General features: G+C 33.0%; 1 long non-coding RNA gene across 1 annotated transcript; it reads left to right on the top strand.

Moving 5' to 3' along the window:
- The first annotated feature begins 2,665 nt into the window (after window positions 1–2,665).
- Window positions 2,666–18,819, top strand: LOC116531861. Its single transcript, XR_004260626.1, has 3 exons — window positions 2,666–2,925; window positions 5,794–5,798; window positions 18,809–18,819. It is a non-coding gene; the product is annotated as an uncharacterized LOC116531861 (long non-coding RNA).
- Window positions 18,820–20,351: the final 1,532 nt, after the last annotated feature.

The following is a 20,351-nucleotide window of genomic DNA, read 5'->3' as shown; positions in this document are numbered from 1 at the left end:
TAGAGGAACTAGAAAAACAAGAGCAAACCAACCCCAAAACTAGCAGAAAAAAAGACATAACTAAAATCGGAGCTGAACTGAACACAATTGAGAGGTGGAAACCACATAAAAGATCAACGGAATCAAAAGTTTGTTCTTTTAAAGACTAAAGATGATGATGGAGCACTAGCTAGATTAATACAGAAAAAAAGAGAGAAAATTCAAGTAAACACAATCAGAAATGACAAAGCAGATATTGCCATTGACCCTCTAGAAATACAAACAACGCTCAGAGACTATTACTAACACCACTATGCACACAAATTAAAAAACCTAGAAGAAATGGATAAATTTCTGGAAATAGACAAACTTCCAAGATTGAACAAGGAAGAAATTAAAACCTTGAACATACCAAATGACAAATAGTAATATTAAATTAGTAATAAAAAAACTTCCAACCGTAAAATCCCAGGACCAGGTCAATTCACTGCCCAATTTTACCAGTGGCACAAAGAAGAGCTGGTAGCAATCCTTCTGAAATTATTTTAGAAAATTGAGTAGGAGGGACTCCTTCTAACTCATTCTATGATGCCAGCATCATTCTGATGCTGAAACCAGCAAAGATACAAAGGAAAAAGAGGACTTCAGGCCAATATCCATGATGAACTTAAATGGAAAATATCCTCAACAAAATGCTAGCAACTTGAATCCAGCAGCACATCAAACATCAGTCCAAAATTATCAAGTAGGCTTTATTTTTGGGATGCTAGGTTAGTTTAATCTGTAAAATTCAATAAATGTGATTCATCACATAAACACAAATGCAGACAAAACCCATATGATCTTCTCAACACATGCAGAAAAGGCTTTCAATAAAATTCAACGTTTTTTAATGTTAAAAATTCTCAACAAGCTAAGCGTCATAGGAACATATCTGAAAATAGTAAGAACCATCTGTGACAAACCTGCACCTTTTATCATATTGAATGGGCAAAAGCTGGAAACATTCCCCTTCAGAAATGGAGCATAATAAGGATGCCCACCCTTACCATTTCTTTTCAGTATAGTGGTGGAAGCCCTAGCCAAAGCAATCAGGCAAGAAAAAGAAATATAAGGCACCCAAACTGAAAGAGAGGATGCCCAACTATCTCACTTCACAGATAATATGATTTTGTATCTAGAAAACCCCATAGTCTCTGTTCAATGTCTGCTGGATCTGATAACTTCAGCAAAGTGTTAGTATACAAAATCAATGTACAAAAATCAATAGCATTCTTATACAACAATAAGATTGAAGCTGACAGCCAAATCAAGAGTGTAGTCTCATGAACAATAGCCATAAAAAGAATGAAATACCTAGGGATATAACTAATCAGGGAGATGCTGGATCTCTGCAAACAGAATTACAAAACACTGTGGAAAGAAATGAGAAATAATACAAACAAATGGGAAAATATTCCATGCTCATGGATAGGAAGAATAAATATTGTTAAAATGTCCATACTGCCTAAAGCAATCTACATATTTAATGTTATTCCTATCAGGCCACCAACACAATTCCTCTCAGAGCTAGAAAAAGCTATTCTAAAATTCATATGGAAGCAAAAAAGATCTAGAATAACAAGAGCAATACTAAACAAAAAGAACAAAACTGGAAGTATTACACTACCCAACTTCAAAGTATGCTATATGACTACAGTAACCAAAACAGCTTGGTACTCTTACAAAACCAGACACCTAGGCCAATAGAATAGGTTAGAGAACTCAGAAATAAATCTGTGTGCACCTGCAACTATCTGATCTTCAACAAAGTCAGCAATAACAAGTAATGTGTAAGTAACTCCCTGCTCAATAAATGGTGCTGGGATAACTGGCTAGCCATAGTCAGAAGACTAAATCTGGACCCCTACCTTTCACCATACACAAAAAGATGGCGATTAAAGACTTAAATGTAAAAAGTAAAACTTTACAAACTCAAGAAGAACATCTAGGAAATACCATTATGGACATAGGCCTTGGCAAACATTTCATGACAAAGACTCCACAAGCAATTGTAAACAAAACAAAAACAAAAATTGACAAGTGGGACTTAAACTAAAGATCTTCTGCACAGCAAAAGTATCTATCAACAGTAAACAACTTAGAGAATGGGAGAAAATATTTACAAACTAGACATTAGACAAAAGTCTGATATCAAAATTTATAAGGAATTTATACAAATTAACAGACAAAACCCAAACAACCCCATTAAAAATGGGCAAAAACCATGAACAGATATTTCTCAAAAGAAGGTATACACATGGCCAACAAGCATGTAAAAATGCTCAACATCATTAATCATTAGAGAAATGCAAATCAAACCACAATGTGATACCATCCCACATCAGTCAGAATGGCCATTATTAGAAAGTCAAAAAATAACAGATGCTAGTGAGGTTGTGGAGAAAAGGGAAAGCTTATATACTGCTGGTGGGAATGTACATTAGTTAAGCTGCTGTGGAATTCAGTTTGGAAATTTCTCAATGAACTTAAAACAGATCTACCATTAGACACAACAATCCTATTACTGGATATATAACCAAAGTAAAATAAATCATTCTACAATAAAGACACATAGGCACATAGGCTCATTGCAACACTATTCACAATAGCAAAAACATGGAGTCAGTCTAGTGCCCATCAATGGTGGACCGAATAAAGAAAATGTGGTACATATATACCATGAAATACTACACAGCCATTAAAAAAGAGTGAAACCATATCTTTTGCAGTAACATGGGTGCAGCAGGAGGCCATTATCCTAAGTAAGTTAACACAGGAACAGAAAACCAAATACTGCATGTTATCACTTATAAGTGGGAGCTAAACGCTGAGCACATATGGACACTATGAAGGTAACAACAGACAGACAACAGGGCCTACATGAGGATGGAGGGCAGAAGGAGAGTGGGTATTGAAAAGCTATCTATATGGCACCAGGTTCATTACCTGGTGAGCGACGTAATCTGTACAACAAATTCCTGCACACACAATTTACATGGGTAACAAACCTGCACATGTACCCCCTGAACCTAAAATAAAGGTTAGGAAAAACAAAACAAAAGAAAACTTGCAAAACAAGTCATGTGACCTGGAGGATCTCATTCTAAGTCCATTTGCAGGAAATGTAAAAATTTTCAGAAGATATTTTTTTAAGAAAAGAACACAATATTGGCAAAATTGGAAACTGAAATAAATTTTGGTGATCTAGTCCATTGAAATTTAAAATCAAAGGATTATTTTTTTGTTTCCTCACCATTCATTTAATGATGTGCTATAACTGGAGTATTCAACAGTTCCTTATGACATGCAATTTTATATTTTTCCTCTTGATCCTCCTTCTGAGCAAAAAAATTGGGTTAGTTCATGCAGCTATCTTTAACAATATTTGAAGTACATTTTTTATCTTTAACTTTTATACATGTAAATATATATTAAGATTAATTGAATCTGAATTTTGTAGTGAGAATTTCTTAAGAGTTTGCTATAATATTTATATAGGATGGATGATACTGTATAAATTCCTTATTAAGGTACTGATGATGGCTTAACAATGTGGCTAAACTGTGTGCTACAGCCCAGATTGCTTTATTCCACACGTTTTGGAAAATGTCATATAGTGTGAATTTTACTCTGGGTAAAACAAATCCTCCTTAATCTGAATTTTGAGCTTTTTTTCTTTAATATAATGAATATGTGAAGGTGTTGATCCTGAAGAGAATGGAAATTTATCAGGTAAAAGGAACATAATAGCAAAAAACAAAACAAAGAAAAATAGGAACAACACATATAAGCACATAGAGAGTGTTTTTATATCTGATTGATTAAATTTTCACATTTCTCATAAAATTATAGTAAATATTGGGACTATGTTGGCAAGCAAACAAATTGCTAAACTTAGGGGATAAAGTCTTTTTATTGTATAGTGGATTCAAAAGGAATGAAGATGATTCGTTTTATAGTGACTAATAAAAAAAGGCCCCTTTTAAATGGTCAGTGTAATGGCTTAGGGGTAAGGACAGTTTGGTAGGTCCTGAAAATTTATGTCCCTTAGAATGCCCACAAATCCATAGCATTCGAATACCTATCCATGCTACCAATTGTCTTTGACTCAGGGCCTTACTTTTGTTGGTGAACAAATGCAAAACTGTCTCTTTGCTTTAAGCTTTTCCTGTTGGAATGCTGCATTCTACTTCAGACTTGACCATAGTGAACTCTAAGAATTAAGCTGTCTATCTCAACCTGTACTTATATCTGACTGTTATTACACAGTATTTATCAGTCGCCAACATTAATATAATTTAACTTGTAGAAGTACTGTCTTGCGCCACACAAGAATATTTTGGTCAACAATGAACAGCATATATTACGGTGCGCCCATAAGATTATAAGGGAGCTGAAAAATAGGTATCACTTAGTGACATCATAGCCATTGTAACATTATAGGGCAATTAATTAAAAAATAAATTTAATTCAACCTAAGTGTACAGGGTTTATATAGTCTACAGTAAGGTATAGTAATGTTCTAGGCCTCCATATTCACTCACCACCCACTCACTGACTCACTCAAAGCAACTTTCAGTCCTGCAAACTTCATTCATGGTAAATGCCCTTTACAGGTGCACCATATTTTATCTCTGGTATTATAGTTTTACTGTACCTTTTCTCTGTTTAGATATATTTAGATACACAAATGCTTACTGCTGTGTTGCAATTGCGTGAGTATTCAGTGTAAGTTTGTAGCCTACGAGCAATAGGCTATGACACCTAGGTTTGTGTAAGTTTATTCTAAGATGTTTGTACAATGACAAAATCACCTAATGATGCATTACTCAGAATGAATCCACATCTAAAGTGACACATGACTGTATTCTCTGCTCTGACCACATGGCCCCACTGCATCATATATGGATTTCTATTCTCTGATATGAAATTAGTTCATTTATTAAGTTAAACATATTGTCTTACATGTCTTTCATTTTTTTTACTATATGTTAATCCAAAACTTGATTTAATTAACTTTTGGAAGGAGATTTACTCTGAGTAATGCAAACATTTATAGTAGAATAATTTTTTTTTACTATATTGTCCAATATGCATTTTTTTAAATCAACTATTCTATACTCTCCAATAGTAAACCAGAAAGAGAAAGATTCCTGGTGAATTAAGGACCTTCATTGTTATTTTAGTTGTTCAAATTTTGGTTCTGCTACCAGTTTGTTTTTGAAGTGTCAATTATTGCTGTTCCTAGTTCTGATTTTATTCATTTTTAGATGGTAAGGTTGAATTAGCTTGGTTGATTTCACAATTTATGATAACAGATTTCTCTCTGCAAATAAAAATGCACACTGAAGTCAAAGGTATAAAGTAAACCGGATCTTCTCTGATTAAACTGTGGAGAAGGGAGTGGGAAACTCAAAACCCCTGAAAGGAGCCCCTGAAAAAGTCCAATTTGAAAACCACTGTTCTGCCTGATCTGTGGCGTTACTTGCACTTCTAACTTCACATACAAATTTTACAAATTGTATGGGAAGTATGTGAGGATTTCATTCAAACAGTGTGCATTAAAATCTGTTACAAGGAGCTAGGAATAATAGAAAAGCAAAATCATTAAAGAGAGCTTTAAATTTAGATTTTTATTTCAGGTAAATGTTAGATTTGAGTCACCATTTACTTAGGATCAAAACCAAGCAACTCATTATACCCTCAGCTGCTTGAGTCTTTGAGCCTGTAACTATAGATAGCCTAGGCGATATGGAAAAGATAATGAGAGAGGAGAGGTTGGATAGCAGGATAAAGTTGTGAGTACTGACTGCTCTCATCCAACTCTGTCCTTCTCATGCCAGCTAGTATGAACAGCAGTTTCTCCTTTAATTTAACTATTTATTTTCCTATCAAGTATTAAACTTACTTATTTCAGTTCTGTTCATCACTCATTGAAGGACTACTTTGTGGCAATCACTCTAGTAGGTACTAGAGGTACAATGATAAATTCCAGAGGTACTTATATCCTTTGAACAGGTGATTTCAAGAGCAGTTTAGAGAAATTGCAGCTGACGGAGCAAAGAGGAATTACAAATTAGCACGCGACTTTTATTTCTTAAAATATTTGTTTAGGAAAGGAAGGTGAAAAAAATGTGAGAAAAAATGATACGTAAATATGTTAGTGTTCAAGTAGTACAATTGAGTTGTACTGTTTTCTAATCTCTGAGACCTTAATTTTTGTATTTGTTTTCTAGAGAATTGAGTTTCCTCTCTCACATCTATTATATTAGGAAAGAAATGAGAGATGAATGGGCCAGATAGGAAGTAAAGAGGAGATAGCAAGTGTGTATATTAAAGGTTAATGGGAAAGCAGATAGGAGATTAAGTTGGAATTGAGAGGAAGTGTTAGTGGAGTACTGAGAAGGAAATTGAATGGGACTAACATACCTTAAGAAAAAAAGAAAAGAGAGTCACAGAGAACAACCTGAACAGAAAAGAAGTATAAGTACATATTTAAATAATTTTCCAAGGAGACATCTTTAATCAGTTTTTGTTTGTATTTAATGTAAAGTGCTACTAAAATTTTAGATTTCAAATTTTCAATTCAGATACAATGTTACTGCAACCATTAAGAAGATATAATTTTGAGGAGGGCTGAAAAACAAAATAGCTCTGGGTAATGGTGCTATTTCACTGTAGAATGTAGCAAGTGTGTAATTGATGAAATAGTATTTACATACATATAAGATAATATATTAATAATTTATATATTTATATTATATAAATTATATTTAAATATCACTAAACAAAAAGCCCGTAATGAAAACTTTCCTGTGCCTTTGCTGACACCATGTGCTAGCAATGATCTCAAAAGACAAAATTCAGTGCTATAAGTGATTTACTAATATAAAAGCTTATTTCTGGTTCCAGTTTATGCAATAGTTGTAGTTAAAGGCTGGGAGCCTCTATACTCTGAAACTATAAAATTGAGACTGTTCTAGATTTAAAATAATGACGCATAAACTATCTCTTCCACCCTGGGAAATGTGTACAATGGACTCCGTCTTATTTTAACCAGTAATTCACATAAAGAAACCGTAGCCAACTTGATTGTATTACACCTTTCAAGGCATGAGGTAATTTTGATGGATGAATATGAAAGTTGGCTGGCAAGTGTGCAGCACAACACAGGGAACAAGATGCAGTGAGTGAAGGAGCCAGTGATTTGGTACTCCTGGCAATCATTGTTCTATAGCAGAGTCCCTACCATCCAGCCATTGGACTGCATGATGTGATCCACTAACATACTGTTCCCTTGCCTAATTTCAAGTTCATTGTGACTCAAACATTGAGTCCAGATCTCAAAGCTGCAATCTTGGGCAAGTTACTAAAACCCCTTTTACCTCAGTGTCCATATTTATAAAATTAGGGTAATAATTATACAAATGTCATAGAGTTTTTATAAATATTACATAAATGAATATGTATAAAGTACTTAGTAGAAGTACTTAGTACTTTATATGTATTCAATATTACATAAATGAATATAAAGTACTGAGAACAGTTCCTGGCACATAGTAAGTGCCAAATAAGAGTTAGCTAGACTATAAACGTCATAATATATATATATATATATATATATATATATATATATATATTCTTAGTAATGGCAGACTGCCTTGGTAGTGGTGGTCCAGAAATGGAATTTCTGAGTAATTCCCATTACTGAGAAGTGGAAAAATATTTTTTTCTCTCATCTAGTTTACTGTTTTATCTCAAACACCTATTACATAATAGGTGCTTAATAATATCTGTTAAATAAATAAACAAGTTTAATGTCTTAAATAGCCTTTTAAAAATGAGAACATGAAGTGCAGAAAATACTATCCTGGCTGGCCTACTTACCATTTCTATACATTATTAGAAATTAATAAAATTTATTAATTTTGTATGAAATTCTGTCATACCTGTTAGTAAATCAGGACCTATTGTTTTGTGCAAAAATGATAAAACACAGTTTCTGAACCTGTACAATTAAGAGTTGTCTGGATGGAGGCAGTTAGTATAATGACTAAGAGAACTTGGAATCTCAGATTCACCATTTAACATCTGTGTGATTTTGGCCATTACTTACTTTCTTATACCTAATCTCTCAATAGTATCCATACTTATTATCTTAGAGAGTTCTTTTTGAAAATAAAATGAGATAATTTATGTTAAATGCTTGGAAGTGTGTGTAGTATATAGTAATCCCTAAAAAATTGGTTCACTGGCATAGTATTAATTCATTTATTAATGCAACCAACAAATTTTTATTGGAATAATTATCATATCAGATATACAAAAACAAGTAAGATTGGGTTCCTGTTTTCAGGAAATTCCAGTTTAGTAATGTTGGAAAACAAGTAAAAAGGCAATTACAAAATAGTGGAAGTAGTCTTATAGAGGGATAACAGGGAATTTTAGGAGCACACAGATATAGAACTTGAGTCAATAGTGAGTAGGGAGAGAAGATCATGAAAGGATTCCTAAAAGAAGATCTGTCTGAGCTTAGTCTTGAAGTAAGAGTTGGTTTAGATGCAGATGGAGAAAGCTATAGCAGTTCACATCATGGAGAAGAGGGAATGCATAAATAGTCCTTCTGCAATCTGTATGGTACTCAGTATAGCTGGGAGAATAAAAATATGAAATTCTGCTTACATTTTCTATTAAGAATAATAGATTGGATGTGGTGGCTCATGCTTCTAATCCCAGCACTTTGGGAGGCCAAGGCAGGTGGATCACCTGAGATCAGGAGTTCAAGACCAACTTAGCCATTATGGTGAAATCCTGTCTGTACTGAAAATACAAAAAATTATCCGGGCATGGTGGCAGATGCCTGTAATCCCAGCTACGGGCGAGGCTGAGGCATGAGAATCGCTTGAACCCAGGAGTCAGAGGTTGCAGTGAGCTTTGATCGTGCCACTGCACTTCAGCCTGGACAACAGAGTAATACCTCATCTCAAGGAAAAAAAAAAAAAAAAAGAAAGAAAATAAAAAGAAAAAAATGAAAACAATAATAATTGCATAACTCTTTAGCTCTTTAGAGGTTATAGGGTTATCTTTATATGTTTTTTGAATTCTCAACCCAACTATAAAACAAAAGCTGGTATTATTTTCTGTATTTTGTATTTGAGGACACAATATCTGACTTTAGAGACAGGCTTCTGGTCATATACCCATTGCTGGAAGAGAAGATTGAGTCTCGGTTCTTCTTGTGTTTACGTTCCAGTGAACTCTGAGCCAGGGCAGAAACAGAAAGTTAGGAGAGGTAACTGTCACCTGATTTTGCTCTCTGAGTAATGGTGCTTAACAAATTATTATTTCATATGTATTATTTTGGCATTAACTACAAGACATGCTTCATCATTCTCAGTTATTTTTAAAATGATTCTGTTGAGTGCCACTTTAAAAATTCTGTCTTATGGCAGGTTAAGCATCTTGTGTCTGATGTATGGTATTCATCCTGAGTTTGTTGAGTGAATGAGTGATCAAATGAATCCATAGCTATTTGAATACTTGTTAGTAGGGTTATTCCAGATACATTTTTTGCAGATACAATAAAAAATGTTTTCTTAATTACATTCACATAATGAGTTGATTGACAGTATACTTTGAAATTTCAGTATTTTATTAGTTTTGCATTATCACGAGATATTTTTATTATTTTTTTTATTTGGCCAAGAAGTATTTAGCATACACTTACTATGTACTAGGCACTCTACCAGGTATAACATGTGTTATCTGAACTAATTCTCACAATAACCCTATAGGAATGTTCTACTATTTCCTGCTCTTTTTTAGAAAAGGAAACTGTCAGAGAACAGTGAAAAAGGTCACCAGAACTAACAAATGGGAGAACTGGGATGTTAACCCAATATCTGTCTGCCTCCAGAGCCCAGGTGCAATTCAGTTTTTGTGTATTATAGCAATTCATTAAATTTGCATCTGTCGATTTTGTAAGATTTTGCCTAAGTTATACACATTTTCCATGTGAATTCTGCTAAGTAATTAGACTGAGATATTTCATTTCCTAAAATATGGTATTAAGTACAAACATTTTTCATTTTAGTGTACTCTGTTCTCTTCAGTTTTTTGATATTTTAGAAACTGTTCACGTGTTTTCTTAGATTTCTGTATAAAACATTCTTCGGTGGCATCATTCATCAGAATTCATTTCAAAAACAAGATTTCAGTTTTTGGTTGCTTACATTTAGTTTCTCAAATACTAATAATTTGCATTTATTTAGTTAGAGATTAAAATACTAAGATTGCTTTTCTTTAATAAGGTCACCTTTTCCCCTATTAAATATAACATTTTTAATCTGAAATAATGACTTATTCCATGGTTATATTGCTATCAATGAACACGCTTATTTTTTTATGTTAATCTCAATGAAAAAAGTCAAACAGTATATAAACATGTGTCTTAGCATTGAGAGAGGCAATGATTCTTAAATCATTTGAAAATGTCATCTGTGTTTTTTGTTTCGTAGAACTAAGACAAACACCTCCTTTAGGTCAAAGCAAAAGTTTTGGAATAAGGGTTAAAATGCAAGCAATATTTTTCTATTTTATCACACTAGCTTACATTTCTGTTCTGTTTCTAGAGTGTCACTTTTTATTTATATATCAGTCAAAAGGAGAACATCTGTAATTATAATTGTTATTTTCAGATAACTCCTGAAGATATAAGAGTTTGCTTATTTTTCACTTCTTCCCCAAATATGATATTCAGAGAAGCGCCTTATGGCTTTGGATATCTTCTAAATACCTGAAGGTCATTTAGAAGGCTCCTGTGCCTACTTTCATTGTATATACATCTCTGTTTAAGATTGGAGGATGAATAGAATTCTGGACATTTTCTATCCAGGCTGAACAATTGTGAGACTTTGATTAATACTACTGATGCTATAATGGGCCATTTTAGATCTTGAACACTGAGGGGAAATATGTGCCTTTCTGTAAAGTCTGTAATTCTTATATTGCACATAGCATAGAGAGTAAAAAGTATGGAAGATCTCGTCTCACAGGAAGAAATGGGTGGCTATATAATGCCAGTTGCATATATTACTAAACTGTTACAGAGAAGAGGAAATTACCCAGTCAGAATAGATATGTCTCTGTAGCCTTGTATCCGCATTCTAATAGCCACAGAGTTTATCTTAGTCTGAATGGAGCTCTAAGTTATTAATTGTTTTAATGATTTCATTGATTTCTGTTAATCTAGGTAATGTGCCTTACTAAACTCGGTAGTTTATTTTGCTTTTCAATTAACCTTTTACTTTTGTTATACCATTTTTTATTAAAAACAAAGGTTTTATCTACGTTTTAATGATATGCCTATCTTAGTGGATTATGAATTATATTTGGCTATCTGTACAGCAGTTTTCATGAATACTTTAGAGTAATGGCATCTATAATGGCTCAGTATTTTTATTACAATTTATCATTGATACAAAGAATTTAAAAAATACATTTGAATGAATGCTAGGTTTCTTTATGTATAGCCAAAATAACTTTTAAAAGATTTTGAAGAACATAATCTGTAAAAAAATATGTATTAACTTATGCTTTAATTCCTGAAGTTTAGGAATAGTGCTGTCATTTGACTTAATTACAAGTTGTTTTAATTTCTTAAATTAATAGATACAAAAATGTGTTAAAATGCTTTGAAAAGTTAAAAGTGTTTAAAGTAGCATATTCTAAAAAAAGATGCACTATGTACACACTTAGTCTATTTATAAAATATTTCAATAACTTACATAGACTACTTAATATTAAAATACATTCTGCCTAATTAAGGTCTTAAATTTGAAAGCTATAAAACTATCCGTGTGTTCACACACACACAAAAACATTAGTGAAATGATCCTATAGAATACTGAAATAAGTTATCTTCATTTCTGAAGAGTCACATTCACATATAACTCTTATACCAATTAAAAACTGTTAATGGCAAAACATTGTAATTGATTAGTCTTTGTGTGTTTACAGCTTGCTTTAATTGCTGAAAAACGCCATTTGTCAGCTTCATGTTCTATTGACAATGCTATTGATTTATCTGAATTTGGCTTTGTCTTGTCTCTCGTACATAAAACTCACATATGCAGTTCAAATGGGAAATGACTGTATTGATTTCCTTAACTTGAGCCCAATGCTAAAGATTTTTGGATAAGCTTTCTCATTACTTAAGCCAAAATCAATAAGAAAGAGCATCTTTTAATGAAAGAGCAGTTTGAGCAACGTACTTCAGAAATAGGGTCCTGTTCATTCTTTGCTTTACAAATCGATCTCCTAGGTTCCTTAAGTTAGGTCCAATTGGTTGACATTGTGGTTTGTCTTTGTGTGTAAACTTGCAGCTTCAGAAAAGAGATGAGCTTCAGAGACATTGGAAAAGAACTCTGTGCCTGAGAAAGAAGATCGTCCACCAGCAGGTATAAAATCTAATGTTGAAATGCAACACAGCTAACAAATATGCCAGTAAATTCTTAACATCTCTCAAGTTCATGCTTATGCACATTTTATGACTGCACAATGTTTTGTAATTCCTTAACCAGTTTATCTTTTCAGTAACTCTATGTGCATATGATGTGCATTTACACAAATACTAATTCAATATTCACTTTTATTTCTTAAAAAACTTCTTATTTTTACAGTTTTTTACTTTATGCAATACACAATAATTGGCTATAATATCTGGTTGTTTTTTTAAATAACTTGTTTAAGTGTTCTTTTGTTTTCGTTAAGTGTAAAATTTTCAATCATCTGTAGGAAGACAAGCATAGACAGTGGGCTACAGAAACAAAGTGTTCTGAGGAACAACAGAATGAACTGAATGGATAAAACAAGTTATATGGACGAGTCAGACGTCAGGTACTATACTATGATATCATTAACTCCCATAAACTACATAAATTAAGCTGATTATGCCTTCACTTAATTAACTGACAATGACCTATTGATGTATAGGCTGAGTTAGCTAGAGACTGCTTGCTGCACTGTACTTAATTTATTGGTTTTCAATTAGTTCTTCTCTTGCCTGTGATAGTTGTGGGGAAAAAAAGTCAATTTACATCTATGTCTTATAGTGTATTTTATGCATGTGGGCTTATATTTAAAACTTTATTTCAAGCAGTTACGTTTTTTTTTTTTTGCCAGTAATTCTTCAAATTCTGTGAGCAACTTTTTCTCATTGTTACATACAATATGGTTTCTAGGTGAAATAATATTCAGATTAATTCTTGTTAGTGTTGTGATACTATTAAATGACCATTTCAAATGATCTCATAAATTCATTTCAAGAAATATCTTGTTTTAACTAAACTTGGAAATTAATTTTCACCTAAATTACTGTTAGAGTATTCTTTTTGTGTGTGAAGTGATCTCAGTGAAGAAAGTTCTTAGGTAAATGTTTAGGTTTTTGAAATTTTTCTCTAGAAACTTACCCCTATTTTTTTTTTTTTTACATAGATAATAGTACTAATTGTCACTTCCAATTTTTTTGTGGTAAGATTAACGTATATGACAATACATTCAAAGAAGATTTGTCTTTTAAATTTTGAACTTTTAATACTGATTTTATGTTGGTTGTTAGACTTACTGTGTTGTCTACTACATAGCTATTGTAATCCACAAATCAAAAGATGTTTATCAAATCATTCTTATCAGTGTCTTAACATTGTAATACTTCATCAGACACTAGTAGTCTGATTTTAGGTATTCTAATTATTTTGAACTGTTTATTATTGAGAGTTATTAAAATGGGGTCAGTTTAAGTATGAAAGTAAAATATAAAGAGCGTTTATCACTTTGCTTTGGTAAATTGTTTCATCTTTCTTAATCTCATGCTTTCATCTGAGAATGTAGTTAATAAAGGGACTTCGATTCAAGACTCTACTGAGGTATTTGACAACTCTCTTATATATGTTGTATAAATATTATTTGTTTTGGAAGTTCAGAAGAGAGAAATATTTTTGTGAACTGGATTCGTCAGGGATGGATTAGAGATTTAATTGCTCCTAAAGACATACATGGGTAAGTAACATTATAGTTGCTAATCCATGCTCAAATTTCATGCATAATTTAATTAATACTTTAGGAGCTTGTAGGCATATAAGAATTAGAATTATCATCATTTGTGAATGACTCTGAAAGCCTACTAATAGTTATAGTAATGGTACATCCACAAATCTGAGTCACATACCCTGAGCACATATTCTAGTGTTGGTAGAGTAATTTAGCAGCCATTCTCAAGGAGACAACATTGTTTTCCACACATTTTAATATTTGCAGTAATTCTCATTGAGGGTTTGACTGGCCTAGTTAAACTTTCAGCCATATTATTCTGAATTTTAAGAGAGAAGTTATATGCTATCACAGAATTTGTGAATTAAAGGATACGCAAATGTCTTGGAATGTCCTTTGAAAATATCTAATGACTACTGTTCCTTGAAAAACAAATGTAAGTTTACATGGTAAAGTAGATAGTGGTAAAATATATATGTTTTAGGAAGACTATCTGACTATCTGAAGATCACTTTTAATTTTCTTTTATGTTAGCTATCTATTGGACACCAAAGTGGAGATGTTACAGATGAACCTGTGTGTGTGTGTGTGTGTGTGTGTGTGTGTGTGTGTGTGTGTGTTTACACATTCGGTTGAAGTATTCAGGGGAAAGTTTTGAATCAAAAATATGAATTTAAAAATTGTCACCATATAGATTGTATTAAAGGCAAAAGAAGGGATGAGCGAGCAAGAAGTGAATGTTGAGAGCAAAGAAGAGAAACAAGGAAAAAGCCTGTTGGCACTCCAATTTTAAGAGATCAAGGAGGTGAAAAACAAGAAATGAATGGAATAGTGAGGTCAAAAGAAATCCAGGAGAGTAGAAAATCTTGGAAACCAAGTGTCAAAAGTGTTGCAAGGAGAGAGGAGTGATCACCTGTGCTAAAAATGCTGCCGATAGTAAGATAAGAACTAAGATTCACCATTAAACTTAGCTATGTAGAAGACATTGGCAATCTTGACAAAAGCAGTTTTAGTGTATTAATGGGTTCATGTTTATAATGATTGTAATGATCAGTATAGAATAATAAACGATCTTAGAAACCTTCATGGATTTGGAATTGACTTTTTAAATATGTATCTAAAGTGTCTGACAAGCGTCTTGAATTCTATTTAAATTTGCCTGAAACGATAGTCTTTGGGAATGTACTGTTTTTTCCATCTTTCATGCTTGCTTACTTTAAAAGTTAAGATTTTTTTTACTATTTTACTGCCTAAAATAATTACGTAGGATTTGTAATTAAAGTGATGAAATAATTGTTTACAATTTTTAATTAAGGTGCTATGGTAACTATTGTTATTTTCAAGTCAGAGGACAGCATATTACTATAATAATCTTAGGCAAACCTATAACTATAATTTTAAACGTGGAGTAAACTTAGAATTTACAATCTCTCATGTTTTTTAATCTGGTGATATTCTATCAAATATCACCTGATAATTTTAATATTTCATCTAATCAGAAAACATTTACTACACCCATTTGTAAAATGTCTGTTTTCTCCATTTTAAAAATGAGGATTTGTCCAGACATACATTTTCATAGAGTTCTAATATACTGTATGGATTTTTATGAGAATTCTGCTGTAAACATGTAAAGTAACAATATAATATATCAAAATAGCAAAAGTTTTTGAAATGTTTACATAACTTAATGATACAATTTAGCCATTTGGTATTCAATATCCTATAGTTCTAATGTGGGAGGGGACCTTAAAATTTGTTTAATCTAATCTTTATATTTTATAAACTAGCAAAATGAGGTCAGATGTGAACAAGCCCTCCTGTACCTAGACATCTTTAAGTGTGTTGATTAATATAACATCACTATATTAAAGTGCATATGGCTTGGGCATACAATTTCTCCAAAAATATTGAATTTATGTCGTATATAAATATAATAATATATAATTTTAAAGTTTTTAGGCTTTCAGGAAGACACTGAGTAATATGTATTTGAACAAATATTTTAGTATAACCATTGAAATTTGAACAAACTAGCATCTTTTTTTCTAGTCTTAGAAAATTTATTCTAATACTCTCAAATACATTTCCTCTGAGTTTTAAGATCAGTGAGATTTTTTTCTGGAGATTCTCATTGCTGGCAACCAATTGCATTAGTTCATACTATTCAATATGAGAGGATCTCTTACCCCATTATTTGTGCATTACATAAAGCAGCTGAATATTTATGCTTTCTATTCTATCTAATATCACTTACGTGGAAACAATTCTGAAGGTTCTAAGGTTCTTGGTGATATTTCCTTACGTTAAAGGTTTCATTAGACATCGCTCTTTGGGTTAGCATCCCTTTACTATAGAGTATGGGTATCCTCCCACAGGAACAACCAACCAGCTTAGCAAACAGAATAATTGGTATCATTCTTTTCACACACACAAAAGTAAGTTAAAACAGGATAGAGCTTTTATCATCAATTGATTCTCAGAAGTCCTTTCTTGATATTTCAGCCCCAAGGCTTATATCAAAGTTGTTTCCTTCAATGTGAAAACTTCAAGCTTCCAATTCACCAGTCTGCAAACCCTGAGCATCAAAGCAGACCTGCCCTGTGATCCACGGCTAAGCACTTACTTTCTTGAAGTGATGCTTAGTGCTCTGATTCAGCATTGAGATCTAAGGGTGCTGTTACAAGAAGATAAATTAGGGAACCAGACGATTACACCCTTTGGCCTCCACTGAGATTTTCCTGAGCAGGAGCACTTGTCTCCAATTCCTCTTTGACCCTTTATTGTTTCCATATGGCGGCCACTGCTCAGGATTCTCGCTTGACTAACACCATTCCTGAGAGATTGACGTGTGTAGAGCCTGACTGCTTGAGAGGGTAGTTGTTGAGAGTTCATGTAAACCAAAAAGTCTATCCAACTGCATATTTTCTTCTTTTTAGCTGCTATTTTAATGCCAGAGCCCATGTGTTTACTGATCACTAAAATAATTTCCTTATTTCAAAAATATTATATGATACTTTCTAATTTAAGTCTATCAGGCTAATGTTTTTGTAGTTTCTTCTCTTAGAGAAATCATGATTTTAAAAGAATCATCGTTTTCATCATCATCTTTCTTAATCTTATCTAATTGATATGTAAACAAGAGAAAAATTTAATGATATATAACTTATTAATATCGCCTGGTTATCAAGTTTTCATTATTTTATTCCATTTTCCTCGTGTATCATGTATTTTTTCCCTGTACTGATGAGGTTCAGACCATGCTACCCCAAAATATGGCACCTTGGCATTTGAGAAAACAGCAGAATCAGGAAGGCTCTTTCACTTTCCTCTTGCCTTTCTTCCTTGAAGCAATTCATAAGACCTACATTTGAGAAGTGCCATTCCTATACCCAAGGAAAGGAATATTTTTATCTTTGAAGACATAGGTACATGGAGAAGAATCTCAAAAAGGACTTGCTAACCCCTGCCCCCAATCTGTTTGTTAATTTCTTATCATATTTCTTCATGACCATTTACTTTTTAAAATCAAAAGTAACGTAGAAAATACACGTCTATCTACTTCTTTAGGTTCTCATTTACTTACGAAGGTTCCTGTGCCACTTAAAACTTATATTAAATAAATTTTTATGCTTTTCTCTTGTTAATCTTTCTTTTATTATAGGGCCTCAGCCATGAATCTTGCAAAGAATGAGAAAAGAAATCTTTCCTCTGCTATAGTGCTCATCTGTTACCGTCTGATACATAGATGTTCAATAAGTCACTTTATTATTCTGCCACAGGTGATAAGACAGACATGTGATAAGGTGGAAATATTAAATCTTTGTTGTTTAAGGGTATGAATTAATACCACAGTGCAGGTGGGGACCATTTCCTGGTTACTTTTCCCATTGATATTCTAGTCAGATTGGCTACCCTGCTAAAATGTCTTAAATTCCCCTTTTTTCTTATTCTCTTGTCACTTAGTTCAGGTCTTTAGCGTCTGTCTCTTGTACTTCAGCATTCTCTCTGCCCATTGGTATCGTTTTCCATTCATCCTCCTGCTACTAAAGTGGCCCTAAACATGTACAATGTGCACAGTCAGACATTTGATTGTTACTCCTCCTCTTAGAATTCTTTTATATTCCCAACTAACAATCAAATTTCCTTTAAACCAGGGGCATCAGGAAGAGGTAAAAGAGAAGCTAACCAAAGAGTGTTTTGAGCCTCTCACTGCCAATCAACTCTAACAATTTGGCTTTGCATATTTTATAAATTAGGCTCAGCTAAAATTACAGTTAAAGAAAAAGCATTCGTCAACAATTGAAGTAATAATGCTATGTATGTAACAAGCATCTTTCAATGTCAGTATCTTACAGTGACAAACATTTTCTTTGTTCATAGGCTTTTGGATTTGCTGAGTGGTTTTGTGAAAGGTAATTCAGGTTTTCTTCACATGTTTTTTGGCACGAGTGGCGTTTTGTGACTTGCTCTTCCCATGAAGCCTGCAGATGCCCTAAAGAGAGATAAAATAATACAAGTACCTGTCAAAGTTTGCTCATCTCCTATCTGTTCAAATGACATTGACCTATGATGTCACAGTCAAGAAGCATGCTAAACCCATAGTGAAACCATGGCAAGGGCACAGAGGTCATAGGAGATCATGAGTAAATAATACTATCTGCTCCATAAAGCTTCGTTCTAAATAAAAGTTTTAAAACAGTTGATCTGCCAAGTAAATAGAAAACCTCAAGAGAAGAATCAAAACCTTCATGACTTCTTGTATACCTTTCAGTTTATTTCAGGATGCTCACTGCTCTAGCTTAGTATCTTGCAGTAAAAGAATCCTAACAGCTTCCTCTGCATACATCTTTTCCTTGTTTTGAATGCCTTACATCCTCTGTCTGGGAAACTAGTTCTCATCCTTGGTTACCTAGCTGATGGTTAATTCTTGCTATTCCTAAGTAAACATTTTCTTGCTGAAATGAACAAATACTCTCAATCTTGAAATCAAATCACTCACATACAGGCATAGATCCATTTAGTTCATCCAAGCAAAAACAAATGCCATTAAAGCAAAGTCTGTAAGGGAATGCTGCTGAGACTGGTTTTGTCCACCCCTGTTCAAGAATGTTGATTAAAATAGGCTAGATTTGCTTATCTGAGGCTTTAACATATAATATTTTAAGAAAGATGTATATTATAAAATGAGAGTCATAGACTTTGACACCATAACTTACATAGAACAGAAAATAAGTGACATTCAGTAAAACTTTTATATTATTTATTATTACTGAATAATAATAAATAAGTTGTTCTGGGGTTTAAATTGCATTGCTTTTGTCTTTCCCATCTTCTTCTAGCACTTTAATGTGCATCCTATATAGTTCTTTCAACCATGCTGTGCTACATTGGAATGTAACTATATCACTTTCCTGTATAAGAAATTTTGATATTAGTTTTCTGTTTGGGTCTACTCCTTAGGCTGTGTGCTGTAATCATGTCTTTCAACCATCTGTATTGTATTCACACAGTCAGGAAAGGGCATTTTATTTTACTGCCTTTGGAAAGAGCAGTATTCTGGGGCCAAAGCTGAATATGGTTCCTCATGGAACTGATATTTGGGCACCAGAATACTAGTTAAGTAAATATTGCCTTGGCAGCTCAGGCTTATTCTGTTTAAACATGTTATGTTCATTGTCTTGTAGATTACATATACATACCAAAAACAGGAAATTCAATTTGTGCTTGCAAAGAACATCTCATGGTAGAGGGAGGACGAGCAAGAGCAAAGGTATTCTGAAGCTGGTTCCCACTAGATTATGAGATGAGACTGTTAACATGTCTTCCCAATTCCTTGTTCAGTGATACTAAGATGATAGCTTTCAATTGACCAGAATAGGAGTATTTACACCATGGATATTGGCAAATCTTGCTCTAGATTGTAGGAATCCTTTTTATTCCCCCATAGAATACAAAATCTATAGTGTACTGTCATATTCAAAGTAGATCTAAATGAACATTTATTGCTGATGGTGAGGATATTGAGAGAGGAATGGGGAACAGTTCAACTTACTTTTCATAGACTTGTTATCTTCAAAAAGAGTTTGCATTTGTACTCATACTTTCTCTTGTACATTACACTCAAATATGCAAGCACTTATGTTTCTCATGCATGTCATGCGCAGTTTACTTTTAGAATTTTTGAGTTTTGAATGAATGACATTTAAATAAATTAAAATTTTAATAACAATTTGTTCAAAATGGAGAGTGACATATTGAACAAAATTACAAAATAATTT

This window comes from Sapajus apella, unplaced genomic scaffold (genome assembly GCF_009761245.1).
Source record: "Sapajus apella isolate SASKATOON/1434 unplaced genomic scaffold, GSC_monkey_1.0 scaffold3, whole genome shotgun sequence".
Classification (NCBI taxonomy): domain Eukaryota; kingdom Metazoa; phylum Chordata; class Mammalia; order Primates; family Cebidae; genus Sapajus; species Sapajus apella.
Note: the sequence above shows the minus strand (reverse complement) of the source record. Positions and strands in the feature narration are given on the sequence as shown.